The 16,930-nt window shown below is 39.7% G+C and overlaps 1 protein-coding gene across 2 annotated transcripts in view; it reads left to right on the plus strand.

Annotated features, from left to right (window-relative positions):
• LOC145985192 (integrin alpha-PS3-like) overlaps positions 1-16,930 on the plus strand; it is a 93,528-nt gene that overhangs the window by 57,751 nt on the left and 18,847 nt on the right. The gene's annotated exons all lie outside the window — the stretch shown is intronic.

Genomic DNA, 16,930 nt, shown 5'->3' on the forward strand with positions numbered 1-16,930 from the left:
ATACTCTCTTTTAACTCATGGATGGTGTGCAGATTGTCTTTGTGTACTTTATTTTTTAGATTTTCCCATTTTCCTTTCCACTTTTATTCAGAACTGACCCTGTTACTCTAAACTTTTTACGAGGTTTAATATAGTGGTCCTATGTGGAACGGGAACACCAGGAAATTTCGTTGTAAAACGTCTTCGCACTTCTCCACAATTCCTCTTTCCGAAGTAACACTCGACAAGATAAATCCTTTGTTGTAATGTAAACTTTTGTGGTGTCATATTAAGCCACAATCTTCAACACACAGACAAGACACAACACAACTTCCGAGGGAGGATTATACTGGTGTCAGTCTGCAACGTCAACAGAAAGGGAAAGAGAGCGAAGGCAGGGAGCACGAAAAAAAAAAACAGACTGTAGCGTGTGACTGTTGCGGACCCCACCGGGAAAGACAAGTGCTGACGCCCGGCCGCTTGCCGCCAAGTCTTATAGCGAATGTCAGGGAATGCTCTGTATTAACCCTCTTGCCACTGTCCCTCAGTTAAACAGAACAGGTGGAGCAGTTCTCAACTGTTGCACACCCTGTGCTTTCGGCAGGAAGACTGATGGGGAAAAGTTATATTATACTGACAAAAAGAGTAGATGTTTGTATTTCGTCACATCATCATTCATTATCAACACTACAATTACCTAAAAAGTGGAAGAAAACTAATGTAAAATAAAACAAAAACATAACACTTGCTGCGCTTAGGATTTTTCTGGTACATATTTGCTTAGATGAAGCATAACCCATGCCAAACGGCATTTTCACACAAGTAATTTAAAATTTTAAAGCACATTCCTCAATTTTTTACCATATAATGCAGCTTCCTAAAAAAAAAATGGGCATGGAAGAATGAACATCATGACGGGCCAAGTGCTATCTTGTCTTATACTCATCTGACTGTCCTCTCAACCAACTCTTTATCTTTAACCATGTTTTCACCCAAATCTTGTCGTCCAGCCTCCTGATATGGTGAAAGCTCAGAGAAAGTGAACATTGTGTAACATATAAGTTTTCTTATAAAAATTAGACTGTTTAAAAAAGCCTTCATAATCAGGATTGAGCTGATACTGATGCCTATGTATCAATGACGTCTGATACTTATGGTGTCAATATCAGAAGTCATCATCATCCCTTGCTGTTTCTTGCATCTGGCTGGGTCGGCATAGAAGTCAAGCCTCTCCATTTTCTCCTGGTCTTCCACCACTCCTCTCCACGGTATTCCAATCTTGTCCTCTTCTACAACTCTCAAATATCTGCTCTTTCCACCAACATCTTGGTCTCCCCCTTGGCCTTATTCCCACTCATTGTGCATTGTAAGCTCTTACTGGTAGTCCTTCTGCATCCATCCTCTTCATGTGTCTGACCCATCTCATCTGTGCCTGATGTATCCTGTCCTGAAGCTTCACCACACCCACTGTCTGTTGGATCTCCTCATTCCTCATTCTATCCCTTATAGTCTTCCTCAATATACTCCTTAAAAATGTCATCTCCACTGCCTGCAACTTTCTTTTGTCTCTTTATGTCATTGTCCAAGTCTCTGCTCCGTATGTAATTATTGGCACATAGTATGTGTTGTATATTACCTTCTTGCATTTCATAGGTACATCCCTGTTCAATATTAATCTTCGAATGCTTTGATATAGTCCACCACCCATTTGTCCTCTTCTGTTTGCCTCCTCATCTATTCTTCCACTTCTCTCAATTATGCTTCCTAGATATTTGAAGCTCTCCACTACCCTCAACTCTTCCGTGTCCATCTTTATCCTTGGCTCATTTTTGGCTGTTTCTTGTTATTAGCACCTCGCTCTTTTCTGCACTGAATTTCATTCCTGCTCTTCTCATTTCCTCATTCCAACTACCAAGCTGTCTCTGTACTTCTTCTTCCCTGTTTCCCCATATTACTAAGTCATCAGCAAACAACATGGCCTTCATCTCTTCCTCTCCTATGTTCTTCCCCATCTCTTCATTAATTGCATTCATTGTAATTATGAAGAGCACTTGGGAAAGAGCACTTCCCTGTTTTAGTCCATTACTTATACTGAACCACTCTGTTATCTGTTCATATCAAAAGTATTGGTTCAAATTTACTCACTGATACTGTCTGATAGTTTCCAGAGCCCAGGTCTCACAGAGCCTCCCATAGTGCTTTGTAACACATTCACAGACTCTAAGGAAGCTTTCGCATCAACGACAGAAGTGACACGTGTGTCACTTGAAGACTGACTAATCAAATACTCATTTATGTAGTATTTCACATAACTTCAAAGTAAAAAAGTTGCTATTGTCAGAGTAAGTTTTTAACGTGATGGATCAAGGAGACGAGTTTGCCTGTCTTACGTCTGAGGCATCTGGTGGTGAAACTTCCGAATTACTAGCAGCCACCAACGATAGTTTCGCGAGCAGATCCAACGTGAGAGTGTGGCTTATTCCGCGATGGAATATAGTTCCCTGTTTCATTTGCATTTTCCTCCGTCGCTGCAGTTCTTCCTCTACAATTTACCCATCTTTAGTGCAGCACACGAAACGTAGATGTACTTTGGCCGTATGTTATGTGTTAGACTAGACAAGATGCAAAAATACGTTAGAGTATTGAAATTGGTCTACTTACGTAAGTGAGTATGTATTCGTATGTGAACTACGTTTCCGAAGCTTTACTGCTTCCTTCTTCAGGTGGTCGTATTTTCGGCTTGGAACATCAAGCCACGTCAGAGAAGTGTCATGTGAGGATACTGGGTGAAAGGTTTGGGTTAAAAACACTTCATAGTGCTGAACATGTACAGAATTAAAACTACCTTTGTTAAAATCCCTTAAAACTCTCAATAAAACATGTTAAAACCACCACTACGGTGTACTTGAGTGGCCGTTGAAAGCCCTAGTTCCCTGCCAAGGTGAAGCATGCATGCGGCTGGAGCCGTGCTAAGGTGCGGCAGGGTACTTCCCCACCCACGAGAGATCCCTCCCCTCTTTTATATTACGGTAGATATGTGGACAATATCCTTATAATTGGAAAAGAAAAAGATCTTAACACTGTTTTTGCTGAGTTAGAGAAACAAGATGACAGAATAGGCTTCACTAGGGAGAACTCGGTAGAAGGTAAAATTAACTACCTAGACCTAAGGATTACTAAAACTGAAAAGGGAATATGGACGGGGGTGTTTCATAAACCCCTAGCAGACAATCTTTATATTAATAAGGCATCGGAACATTCTAGTAGGGTCAAATCGAATGTTTATTTAAACTTTTTTGTAAGGGCTGAGAGGTTATGTAGTAATGACGTAGAAAAAGAAAAGGAAACATCATGGATAATAGAGGTAGGAATGAAGAATGGATTTTCCGAATATGAAATTAATGTGTTAGCCAGAGGAGCGAGAAAGAATATTGCGAAGGAGAACCCCGATTCTGATAGCAGGTTAGGAAAGGAGGAATGTGAGGAGGGAGAGTTGGATAGTAAAGTTCATTACGTTGGGATACCGTACTGTAAAGGACTCACGGAGAAAATTGAAAAAACAGTGAAAAAGTATGGTGTGAAATGCGGGACGAAAGCTCCTACAAATATTGAAAAGCATTTCACAGATTATAAGAGGAGGGTAAAAATCCGAAGTAGCCCCGATGAACAAAAAGGGGTTTATAGGATCGAATGCCACTGCGGGATGGAATATATTGGACAAACTGGCCGGAACATGCGTATTAGATGGGGGGAACACGATAAGAATATCAAAGAAAGGGATCCAAAAACGGGGCTTGCGGAGCATATAATAAACATTGGGCATAGAATAATAAAAAGAGATGTTATCAAAAGAAGTAACAGTAAATTGGTTAGGAACGTATACGAAACGGCACTTATTTGTGCGGGAAACAGAAATAAACTGAACCGGGACGACGGCAATTTGGATGATGTTTGGATTAGCTTTTTTAAAAAGTGGGACAACATGAATGATAAAAGTGCCCCGATAGGCTTCCATGTCACCTCGGAGGTAAAGAAAGCAGCCGAAGTGGAACGCGAATTCTCCTTGGATTGGTGACGAGAGAAAAAAAAGGGAGGGGAGGGATCTCTCATGGGAGGGGAAGTACCCCACCACACTTCACCTTATCAGGGAACTAGGGCTTTCAACAGCCACTCAAGTACACCGTAGTGGTGGTTTTAACGTGTTTTATTGAGAGTTTTAAGGGTTTTTAACAAAGGTAGTTTTAATTCTGTATATGTCGAGCACTATGAAGTGTTTTTAACCCAAACCTTTCACCCAGTATTCTCGCATGACACTTCTCCTACGTGGCTTGATGTTCCAAGCCGAAAATATGACCACCTGAAGAAGGAAGCAGTAAAGCTTCCGAAACGTAGTTCACATACGAACACATACTCACTTACGTAAGTAGACCAATTTCAATACTCTAACGTATTTTTGTTTATAGATAGTAAGTAACACGCACATATCCAATATGCTATAGACAAGATGCAAAAGGTTGTTTTACACTTCAATTTGATATAGCGAAAAAAATATAAAAGGTGTAATTGAATGTTCGTACTACAAGGAAGTGTTATGGTGTTCTCTGTGTGCAACGTCAACATTTGATTCCTTTTCTAAAATATAAGTTAATCACTCTGTATTTTACTTACAAATAGCGAAAAATAGTATACGCAAAAATATAACTACCACCCACAAAATAAGAAACACGTGCCGACCCTCATCCAAGCTCTCCTCTCCATCCTCCCAGGACTGTAAATTCCTTCCTCACAGAACATTCAATGAACACCGAACATACTCAGAGTGCTTTTGTTTTGATTTCTGTCTGTCCCTGAGGCAAGGTTGACTACTGAAATTTTCTGTGTAGTATTAGCCCTCCAGCGACTCAGCTTGGGTTGGAATTTCGTATGTGCGATTGTTTTGGTGATGGTTATTCCGTGTTGTTACCAACAAATTCCAAAATCTGTATTCTGTTTTCTAACGCCACTTTTCAGTCCTCCTCGATATCGTAGTGGATAACGCTGTCTATCGCCTTCTGGTGAAGGGGACCGGGTTCAGAGGCGCAACCACGAAATAAATTATAATTAATTAAAATAATAATTTTAATAATAATAATGTTAATAATAATAATAATAATAACATTATTATTGTTATTATTGATTTGCTATATTTTACTTCGCTTTTGTTCCCCTTTTGGCTAATTTGCGAAGATTGAGACAAGCAGTGACGTCACCAGTAATTGGGTGGGCTCTGGTTCGGTTGCCGTGGCCAAATTACATGTTTCATGTCCTTATCCTTGATTTGTTTGCTCTGAGGCTTTTACACAGGTGATATCTATCCCTTCGTACTAAAGGGGACCCCTCATCCACCACCCGAGGGATGCACCGTTACGCAGTTACAGTGCGCACGGTACAGGATTCAAATACAAACATGCTTAGAATTAAAATAAAAACAAACCCTTTGAAACACAATAACACAAGAAAGGACACATTAATAATAACATACAGATGATTCATAAGGAACAAAGACAATAGAAATTAAAAGAACATATGGAAATACAAAAAACACCAAACTATCAGAAAATGCACACAAACAAAAACAAGGACGTTATGAAACACATAATACACAATACATAATATAGTTGATTTTATAAAAATAACTTTTATTGACTAATTTACCAAGTATATCCAAGAAATATTCCAATAACAAGCATGATGGGAAATTGAAAGTACACATAAGCCACGGAAACATTACATAACACAGAATACATAAAACCTATTAGTAGACAAAAACTGAAAACTACACCTACAAATATATTAAAATTGTAAACTTTATAACTATATCACAATAGATTTATGGTGCAGAACTAACTTGTGACGATGACTGTGTTCTGTTCCTATTACTTTGGAGGGCATCAAGGATGTACTGGGGTTCTCTGATTTCCATACTTTTTGTATGGCGTGGATCGACCAATTCTGGAAGAAGACACTGCATGTAAAATTGTTGTAACTTCACTTCCATTTTCTCTCTCCAGAATTTGTCATCCCGCACTATTTTCTGCACCAACATACCTTTAGGTGTCCAAAATACAAAATAACAGAAGAGGCGGCATGTAATATGGAGCTGTCCCTGCACCTGATACATAGAATTGTGGTTTACCTTCAACTGCATCTGTCTGTCGGAGGTAATGGCACAAAAATTAACCTTTCTGTTGACTACAGCTTCTACTGGTGTCATGTCTTTAGCTGTAGCTGGACATTTCACTTCCAGCAAACAATCATCACCAATGAGGCCATCAGGACTTGCTCCAAAATAACAGTGATCACTGTCAAAAAACAATCCACAAGGACTGACTGATACATGATGCTGTTCCTCAAACTGCTGCACAGCAAAAGGTTCCTTTTCTATACCATACGTCATGGCAGCAGTCCTAGTGTTGTCGGTGTAAAGGAGGGCTTTCACTGTGTTGGAGCATAAAGTTGTTGGATGCATTTACAGACTTTGCCGAATGTTGATGCCGTAAGTCTCTTTATTCTCTCCTGTCTCCACAGTCGACACTGACTTTGGCGTATTGTTTTTAACTGCAGCTCTGTCAAGTCCTTTTCAGCCAAACGAAGGGAGTCCAAAAATTTCTTCTTTTCCTCCTCGTACTTTGGAGGTGGCATGTCCGCTTGTTGACAGAGGGGTCCATAATCTTTATCTGGGCCAGTTTCAACAGAACAATAGAAGCATTTTCTTTTTTGCTGGCCACTTTGATACTCTAGCCTCCTCTTTCTAGTCGTATCATTTCTCTTTTTCACAAATTTCTTCGTGAAAGCACCTGGACTTTCTGTCACCATGGCTTTGTGTACATACCGATGAAATTGTCCTCCTGTGTTGAACGAAGTTACTGCTACCTCACACCTCACTTGTTAAGAGCCTCTAAATGAGAAATTTATTCTTTTCCCTCCAACAAATTTCGCCACACAAGAGTTGTATGACTCAGCAGTGTTCGTATTCACATTGCGTATAAGACTTAAGGAATGATACGCAACCCGATGTACAGCAGACATGATCTGTTGGTAAATTCCACATTTGGCAAGAGAAGGAATGTAGTTGTTTCCTCCATCCTTGATGCCCTCACAAAAGTATCCTCTTTCCCGGCAGTGTTTGTGCTCGCCAAACACATGACTAGGTCTATTAACAATGTCCTTTCTTAGTTCCTCAATCCTCGTGGCTCTCGATAATTCCCGCTGCTGCGATTGAAACTCCATTGCTTTTGTCACAGCATAACAAAGACGCAACAGCCTCTGACGAACAATCGAGCGCAAAGCAACACTTCCCAACTTGCTCTTTAATACAATGTATTTTAATTTGTTGGAATAATTACGCAAAATGTAATTTTTGCACTAAATTTTCTCAATTAAGAAGTTAGGGCCATATGGTAGAGCATCTGTCAATTTGTTATGCATGCTGCTATCGGCATCACCTATAAGCCGTGCATATTTTACACCGTGCATCGCAACACTGCTTTGAGACCCTTCAAGAATAATGTCAGATTCCATTCCTGTGGAACTATCAGTCCAGTTTCTGTAGCACTTGTGGGCTTCAGCTCGAGCACACATGGAACAGTATTTGTTTCTTATCCCAATGAATAAGACCTTTCATGTTCTGTGGCCAATAATACAAGCCTGAAAAGAAAAAGAACAAACTGAGTTTTCGGTATTCACAATTTATAAATATCACAAACACTTCCCACATTATTTCACGTTTAGCTTTTCCGAACTTATTGTTTAATTATTTATTTACTGCACTCGCTCGTTCTGTATCAGCGCCCAAGTTACGGGTTTCGCCAATGGTAAAACATTTTCTCAGCTTCTCCTGCATCGAACTTTTATGTCTTTTAAGAAAGTTGACCAACCTTTCATTCGTAAAATGCCTTCCCCCTACCCCACGATACAATATCATTCAATTCTCCTTCATTTGTACCGTTATGGTTCAGGAGTAATCACAAATGGAATTTGGGGGTTGTGTGATGCTGGGCCCCAATTTCGATTGACTTACTTCCCTCTTGTGCGACTTTTTGGCTAATCGCGAAGATGAGAATGAGAGATGATGATGAAATTCATGAAGGGACACTCAATACCGAGGCCAGGATTCTAACCCTGGACTCCTGGCTTCGTAGTGCGCTGTGCTAACTACTACGCCACAGAGGCTGGCTCAATTTTAATTTGGAATTACTCCAGAACCGTAATGGTACAAACGAAAGTAAAAACAGAACAGTACAAACGAAGGAGAACCATCTCATTATTTTTTCTTTAAGGGGGGGGGGTGAGGCACTTCACAAGAGCCACTACCTTTCATACCCGAACCTGACACATCACTACTACGATGCCAGGGGTCCTGGGTTCAAATCCTGGCCTGGGCATAGATATTTGTGAGTGTCCATTCATGAATTTCATCATACGAGGTGTGGCTAGAAAAAAAACGGATTGATGTTGCTGTCGACAAACGGCAAGCGCGTCAAGGATAAGCGGTGCATGGGTGTATAACCCTTTGCGACCGGGGAAACACGATCGTGAGGGTAGGTATTTGAATTTTTTCCCGTTAACAGAGATCGCTTCTCCGACTCAAACCGGAATGCAACGCCCGTGCTTGTTGTGCGCTTCATTACTCTTTTGTTTGTATGACGTTACGGCTTTTGCTGGTGAATTTGGAGGGAAGAAAATAGCAGCAACAAGTGGATGCAATGAGTTCCAGAGGTAAGTTCCTTGTTTTTGTTGTTTGTTGTTTCCGTTTTCAAATTTAAATAGTGAATTCTTTGTCTCAAAAGTGTCAGATTTGAAATAAGATTATTAGTTTCGCTTGCTGTATTAATTTCTGGCTTGTATTGTGATGTAAAAAGTAAGTCGCACGATCGTGAGGGTCAGGTCTAATTTAAGCTCGCGTGCAGAATAATCTTTTGTTGTGAAGTGTCAGTTGTACTTGCTGTAGATCCTTTGCTTCAGAAGGAATGAAAATATATTTCTTGGTGCAAACTTGTTTTCATTTGAAGTCACTTATTGTTGTATTTTGTGAATACATATTTTCCATAATAATATGTAATATTATGCATAATATATATAAATATATTATATTATTCTTTCCAGCTCTGTCCAATGATGTTGTCTTGCAGCTGCTAGAGGACTCCGGCATTGATGGCCTCTCAAGTGAAGGTGAAGAAGAAGCTGCAAATCGTGGTGCACAGATATTCGATATTTGTGGTAGAGAGAGAAGTGATGGTGAATCTTCTGACGCAGATGAAGAAGGACAGATTCCAAAGGAAGTCCCTGGTACAAGACGACTTTTTTTTAAACAAAAGACATTTCCAGAAAAGCAACATCCACCAGCAAAGGACTATGAAACCGTGGAGGTAAGAGCTATTTACAAACATTATGTATATTGTGTAAGATGCTGAATTACGGAATGAAATCACAGAAAAGTTGTATCTATTACTCATTAAACCATATTCAGCATTTTCCACTATCGAACAGTCTGGGTTCTGGTTTTCTAATACTAACTTTTTATTCCTTTCACTTATTATTTTTTATTGTGTTTTCCAGAATCCACCTCCTGTACGGACTCAGTTGGATTATCTGTCTGAATATTTTACTGATGACTTCTATGAAGTTGTAGCTCATTACACAAATTTATATAGTGTGCAAAAGTCTGGGAGGTCAATCAAAACCACATCTTGGGAAATTAAGCACTTTTTTGGAATTAACATGATAATGGGCTGCATTTCATACCCAAGACTAAGAATGTACTGGCAGAAGGGCATAAATGTTGAACGAATTTCATCATGTATGTCACGTGACAGATTCATTGCGTTGAGACAAAACCTGCATTTTGTTGATACAAATACAACAGAGGAACATGGGAACAAGCTTTGGAAGGTCCAGCCTTTGATAGATGCTGTGAGAAACAGATGCAAATCAATACCGCGAGATTTCTCAAGCTATTCCATTGATGAACAGATGATCCCATTCACAGGTCGCTGCAAACTGAAACAGTTCGTAAAAAACAAACCACGGCCTGTAGGTTTAAAAAATTTTGTTGTCACCAGTTCATCAGGAATTGTCCTAGATTTTGAAATATATCAAGGAAAATCTACTCCAGTCGAGCGTCCTGAGCCAGGACTTGGTCCATCTGTTGTGTTCCGACTTGTTTCTTCCCTTCCACAAGGTAGTTTCGTTTATTTTGACAGATATTTTGTAACACTTCCATTACTGGAAAATCTTGTGGAAATAGGAATAGAAGGGACTGGAACAATAATGGCAAACAGGATTAAAGGTGTCAGGTTACATGAAGGGAAAATGCAGAGAGGTGAATCTTACGAGTATGTGAGAGGTGATGACAAAATAGTAATTGTGGAATGGCAAGACAATAAGAAAGTGCTCATGGCATCAACATGTTGTGGAATTGAGCCAGTTTCGCAAGTAAAGAGATGGAGCAAAAAAGAGAATAAATATATTGAAGTTACATGTCCCTCCGTTGTGAAAAGGTACAATCAAAGTATGGGGGGTGTTGATGTTTGTGATCAGCAAATAGAGTACTACAGAACATGGTTCAAAACAAAGAAGTGGACCTTGAAAGTGACGTTGCACTTCCTTGACTTATGCGTTGTAAATTGTTGGCAAATGTACAGGGAAGATTGTCGATTAAATAAGTTAGGAAGGAAAGACACAGATGATCTCCTTAAATTTAGGATGCAACTTTCTGAAGCTTTAATTGCAACACCGGCGAAGAGAACAAGTCTTGAAGAATCATCACACATGGAAGAATATGCTGTAGGTGAATGTAGCAAAAGACACAAAAAGAACAGCTACATTCCATCACCGAAGCCCGTTGCTAACAAGAGATACGATGGCAATGATCATTTCCCTACTTTTGACAGCATCCCTGCGCCACGCTGTTGTCGCCTTGACAATTGCAAAAGTCGTACTAAAGTAAGATGTGTAAAATGTGATTGTTATCTTTGCCTCTCACGAGATAAAAATTGTTTTGTTGCCTTTCATGTCAAGTAGATGTCTTACTTTGTAATAATGAAACAAAGTTTGAAGACTTGAAGTAAATTTTGTTAGGTAAATACGTGATCTGTTGTATTGAAAAGATTATAATGTAAATAATTGACACTTGCTATATGTGGTATACCAAAAAATCTTACAAACTGTAATTAATGGAAATATATTATTTACCCTATAACTACAACCATTAATACAGTCACACCCACACACACACACACACACACCCACCCCCACACACACCACACACACACACACACACACACACACACACACACACACACACACACAAATAAGTAATTAAATTGTCTTTCTCTAATATAATCCCGGACTGTTCATTTTGAAAGTAATAATTATATGGTAGATTATGGTAGTAAATAAGTCCTAACACTCACTATCGTGAGGGTACTTTTTCTAGAAAACTAAATGTGGCAAAAAAATTTAATTACTAAATTTGTGTTTAGATGCACCCAAACATCAATAAAATTCAATTTGTGACAATTTATTCATCAGAAATCTCTCTTCGGTCGGAAAGGGATAATGTGATATCTTGCCTACTGGCTGTGTGATTGCCCAGGGTGCGCGGCGCTCAGTTCTTCTGTAGTCTGTGGACGAAGTGAACCGTACATCTGTGCTCCGTCGGAAAAGAAATTAAGTGTGAAAGTGGAACAGCGTATCAATCTGAAGTTTCTTACGAAACTCGGAAAATCCGCCACAGAAACTTATGGTTTGTTGCAGGAAGTGTACAGAGATGTGTGTTTATCACGCACTGAAGTATTTGAGTGGTTTCAAAGGTTTAGAGAGGGACGAGAAGTTATCGCGGACAACAAGCATCCTGGACGGTCTTGCACGTCAAAAACTGAATCAAACATTGCAAATGTCGGTGAATTGATTCGAATTGTGTACCCGAAGGTCAAACTGTCAACCAACAATATTTTATTACAATGCTGAGAACCCTTCGTGGGCGAGTAAGAAGACGATGACCTCATTTGTGGAAAAGCAAGTCATGGATTCTTCATCAGGACAATGTTTCTGCCCACACGGCATTGTCAGTCAAGGCTTTATTGGCCAAGTATGGGATCCCAGTGTAAGAATATCCACCCTATTTTCCGGATCTCGCTCCGTCCGACTCTTCTTATTCCCAAAGGTCAAATCAGCACTGAAAGGAACCAGATTTAAGACTGTAGAATCTGTGAAAACAAAAGCGACGGAGGTCAAGAACATGGTTTCGGAAAATGATTTCCAGCACCGTCTCCAGCAATGGAAGATTCGTATGGAGCGGTGTATCGATAGTGCAGGGGAGTACTTTGAAGGAGATAATGTTCATATTGTACAAAATAACCAATAAAAGATTTTGTAGCAACAGTCCGGTTTTTTTCTAGCCACACCTCGTATCATCACTCATCCCCATCTTTTATTTATTTATTTATTTATTTATTTATTCAGAGTTTCAGATACAGTCTTATTTCGCCATTTTACACTGAAACAACAAAGTAGAAACAAAAAATAACAAAAGATAAAAACAATAACAAGATGGGATAGATTTACATGTTCTTGGTCAGTAATATATAAAAATTACGTTCTGGAAGGAAAAGATCTACAAATTAGCCAAAAGTGGCACAAAAAGCGAAGTAAAATAAAGCAAATGAAAATAAATAAAAAATCTGACCCATCACTATTTGCGGCAACAATTATTATGGGGAGTGAAAAAATAAAGAAACAGCCAAAAGAATAATGTTTTTGAACTTAACGCTCCAGACAATGCATTATATTTGGTCTTGTAAGACCTTGACCATGCTCCATCAGCCACTACAGTAATCAGTGGAGTGCCATCTTTGTCGACGTCTCCCACTTCTCTTGCAAGCCTGGCCTCCTCTTGTCCTGCTTCTTCCATCTGTGCCCACGCTGCTTTACTCATGGCTGTACCAAGTTTTCTGTGATATTTGGCGTAAGTGTTCTTAGCCATGCACGGAAAATCCAGAGCAGCAGTGAACTCTTCCAGCTGAGAAAAGCTTCCCCCGGTTGAAAGGATCCCAGACACTGTTGCTGCATTAATGGACATGTATTTATCTGTCTTGCTTGGATCTTCCGTGGATACCTCTTCAGACACACCATGCATTTCACACTGAAGAAAAATTATGCTGGACAACCCATTTCTTTGTTCCTTCGCAATTTTCATGTCAGCAACACCACACTGAAATGGATCATGACGTTTGCTCATGATTCTCTGCAGCAAATAGCTAATGTCCACAATCCGCCTTCCCTAGAGAACCTCATTTGGCTTTGGTGCATTTTCACCTGATGATGATCCTTCAGGGGATCATTTTCGTGTGTTCATGAATCGTTTGCATCCACAGTTCTAAAAAATATAGTGATGTGAAACATAAAAACAATATTACCACAAAAGGACTCATTCTCTCTCTCTCTCTCTCTCTCTCTCACACACACACACACCCACAATGATGGCGTAGTTGTAACAGGGTTATAGAATATTCTCTGTCTTGCCTCGATAATTATTTCTCTCCTTAAATTAAGAACACATTATTTTATTTAACACCACAAGAAACAAAAAGCTCATTTTACCTAGTGTAAACTGAAAACTTTCAGAGGGGGGGGCTCGAGCCCCCTAAGCCTCCCCCCCCCCCTTGGATACATGCCTGGCTGCAGCAACACTGCCCTTCCATCTGTCCCTATCCTGAGCAAGATCTATATACTCTTTTCCATCCGTACCGATTTCCTTTAGGTCCATCTCAACGTTATCCCTCCATCTTCGTCTTGGCCTTCCTACAGGTCTCCCAACAAGAATCCTGTAAACTCTTCTATCCTCTCCCATTCGTGCCACATCTCTTTAAGCGTTAATTGCTATTGACATCACCCCTTATTACATACTACACACTACTTTTGATGATACAAATATTTATATCATACAAAAATATGCACAATATTCAATCATAGTGCCTACTGTACATTCCACCCCCAGCTGAAGGAATAAAACTTCCCTTCGTTCCCAAAACTTAGGAACTGTTTATCTTTGATGCAATGGAAGGAATGTGGATGATAATGTCAAAGTCGCAGATTTCTGTCTAAACGGGAGACTGCAACAGGAGCAGCAAAGGTACGGATAAAGAAGCTCCTCTGTGAAAGGACATTCTATAGTCTAGAGAATCTTCTAAATACTTGCCGCTACTTCGACTTCAGCTCATAAACAAGATGAAGGAATGTGATAGCTGATGTTCGTTCTGTGAATTTGTCCTTTCATCAAGTTATGAGCACATAATATCCGCTGTCTACATTTTCACTTGTTACTACAAACAAATTGTACAATAGTTTTACCGGGTGCTAACGACAATGCAAGGGGGGCTGAACCCCCCCCCCTGGCCCCTGCCTGGCTACGGCCTGCTTTATGCACAGATAGGCTAATCAGGATTGGACTTACACTCTAAAATGGTATCCAAACCATTGTGCACCATTTATTGCACTAATCTCTTGTCCGCAAGTAGAGAACTCATCAATACATTTTGATAAGCCTAGAAATCTGAAATTTGTATATTTGTGAAGGGGTGCAGGTTCGGGCTTGGGAAAAACTGTACAAGGGTCAAATTACGTACACAAAATCTCTTATCAGTTTTCTCGCTGTGCTAATTTACATTTTTGCCATTTCATGTCACTTTTCTGGTTTTTGAACTTTAATTGTGATGCGACAATAAAAATGGCTCACAAACTCATGGTAGCAATGAGGAAAGTCCTAAACATTCAGTCTGTACTCGGAATTTGAACTCCATGCCCTTCTTTCAAGTCCTTATTGTTTTCAAAGAGTGCTTTCTTAAAATTCCTTGTCTGCGTGTGTGTGTGCACGTGCTTGCGTGCATAGGTGAAGTTCCTCATGCATATAGCACCGTGCCATGAAGGCATATTTAGGGGATGTGGGGTAGGGCCCCACACATTCTCAGTTTCGGGCCATTTTGGAGGTGATGTGATCTAATCAGCACCATGCTCTGGCTGCCATAACACCCACCACGGTTGATTTGAGGTTGAGTGAGCCCCAGAGCAGATTTAAGCTTTACACCCACTGAGATGCTGGAAACATTGCAACAGAACACAACAGTTGCATTTCCGGCATCTCAGTGAGCGATAACCTGCAGACTTCTGGCACGGAAATTCCAGCTTCGGTTCCGTGTATTTCCCTGTAGTGGGTGTTACACCATTTGATTTCAATATAAGCAGACAACAGAAGTTCTGTTGCTTTCTGTTCCTGCGTTTCTCCGCGCCTCAGTGGGCGTCAAGCTTTATGCGGGGACAAGGCCGGAAAATTTCGACCTTAGATCACCCACTCCAGGAATCAAACCCAGTCCCCCACGTGGCAGTCAGACATCCTACCGACTAGACCACTGCGGGTGGCTCTTGCGTGCATAGGCCCAACCAAAAAGTTGTTTTTTTTATCATAATGTTATAATTTAGGATCTATGAAATAATTAATTCTTTTGTCTCTGTTGAAACAACACTAAAATCTATACATTTGGATGTCGGGGATGGAAAGAGATATGTGATGATTTGAAGACACAATCGATTGCTACCCCTAGTGACGATGCCGAGGTCACCGCACGTCACTGGTGGGAATAGTGCTGGTTATTATTAGCTTAGCCATAAAATATTCATATGCAAAATAAAAAGAAGCTGAATTTAGCCGACTTGTACTGTTTGAAGACTGATAAAAATATGAAAAACTAAATATGCTGACCAAGGCAGTAATTTATTTTATTAAAAACATAAACTAAACGTAACGTTTCAACCTTCTAGCAAGGTCTTCTTCAGACTCTGTATCAAGTACAAAAGTAACAAGATACAAAAACAGGGCCTTATATATACACAAACATTACTCCCTCCAGACTATTTAGAAAGTTGTTAGGAACTTTCTAGAAGGTGACTTTCACTTTCACCAACTTTACTTTCACCTCAAAGGCTAAACTCAATTTCTTCCATATAGAATGTGGTTGGACTTTTAATCTCATGATCTTTTCCCTTCATTTTTCTTCCTTCTCCTCTCCTCTTTCTCTCTTGTCCTTTCCACTTTTTCTAACATCTTCTTCCATTCTTTGTTTAACTTCAGTCCCCCATTCCAGTTCATTATGTCTTCTTCACCTTTCTTCTCTATTTCCTTGGCTTCCTTCCATTTTCTCACTAGCATTCTCTTCTCCCTTCCTATCTGCTTAGCCTCATCCCACTCTATGTCATGTCCTGTTTCTCTCGTGTGTTTAAATATTGCATTTAATGCAATAATTATTATTTTATGCATTTAATGCAATTAATTATTGCATTGTTAATGAGTGAAGGACTAAATATAGGTTCCAGTCTAAGCCCAGCATTGGCTGAATTGGTTATGAATGAATGGGAAAAGAAAGTGATAGAAAAGGGAGGTGACAAAATAATTCTGTTTTGCAGATATGTGGACGACTGCTTTGGCATATGGAAGGGAACGAAGAGGCAGCTTGACATTTTTGCCAAAGAAATTCAAGATGAACAAAGAGGGATATTATTGGAACTTGAAATAGAAGAAGAAAACAGATTAAGCTTTCTAGATATATTGATGAAAAGGAATAGAGGACAAGAAATTGAAACCGCTTGGCATCAGAAGAAGTGTGCAGCAGGGGTATTCTGCCACAAAAGAAGTGATGTAAGTGAGGTGACAAAAATAAATTTTATAAAGAATATGGAGGACAGAATCAAGAAAATATGCATGAAAGAATGTGAAAAAGAAGGCAAAATAAATAGCCTATGGAAATAGCTGGAAAAGAATGGCTATGAGAAGCAGGATAGACTGGACATAAACAGAAGAAGGAGGAAAACGGGCAGGGAAGAATTGGAAGAGAAAGAAAAAGAGAGAAGGTTTGGAATA

Source organism: Lepisma saccharinum, chromosome 3 (assembly GCF_977018435.1).
Source record: "Lepisma saccharinum chromosome 3, izLepSacc3.1, whole genome shotgun sequence".
NCBI classification, from domain to species: domain Eukaryota; kingdom Metazoa; phylum Arthropoda; class Insecta; order Zygentoma; family Lepismatidae; genus Lepisma; species Lepisma saccharinum.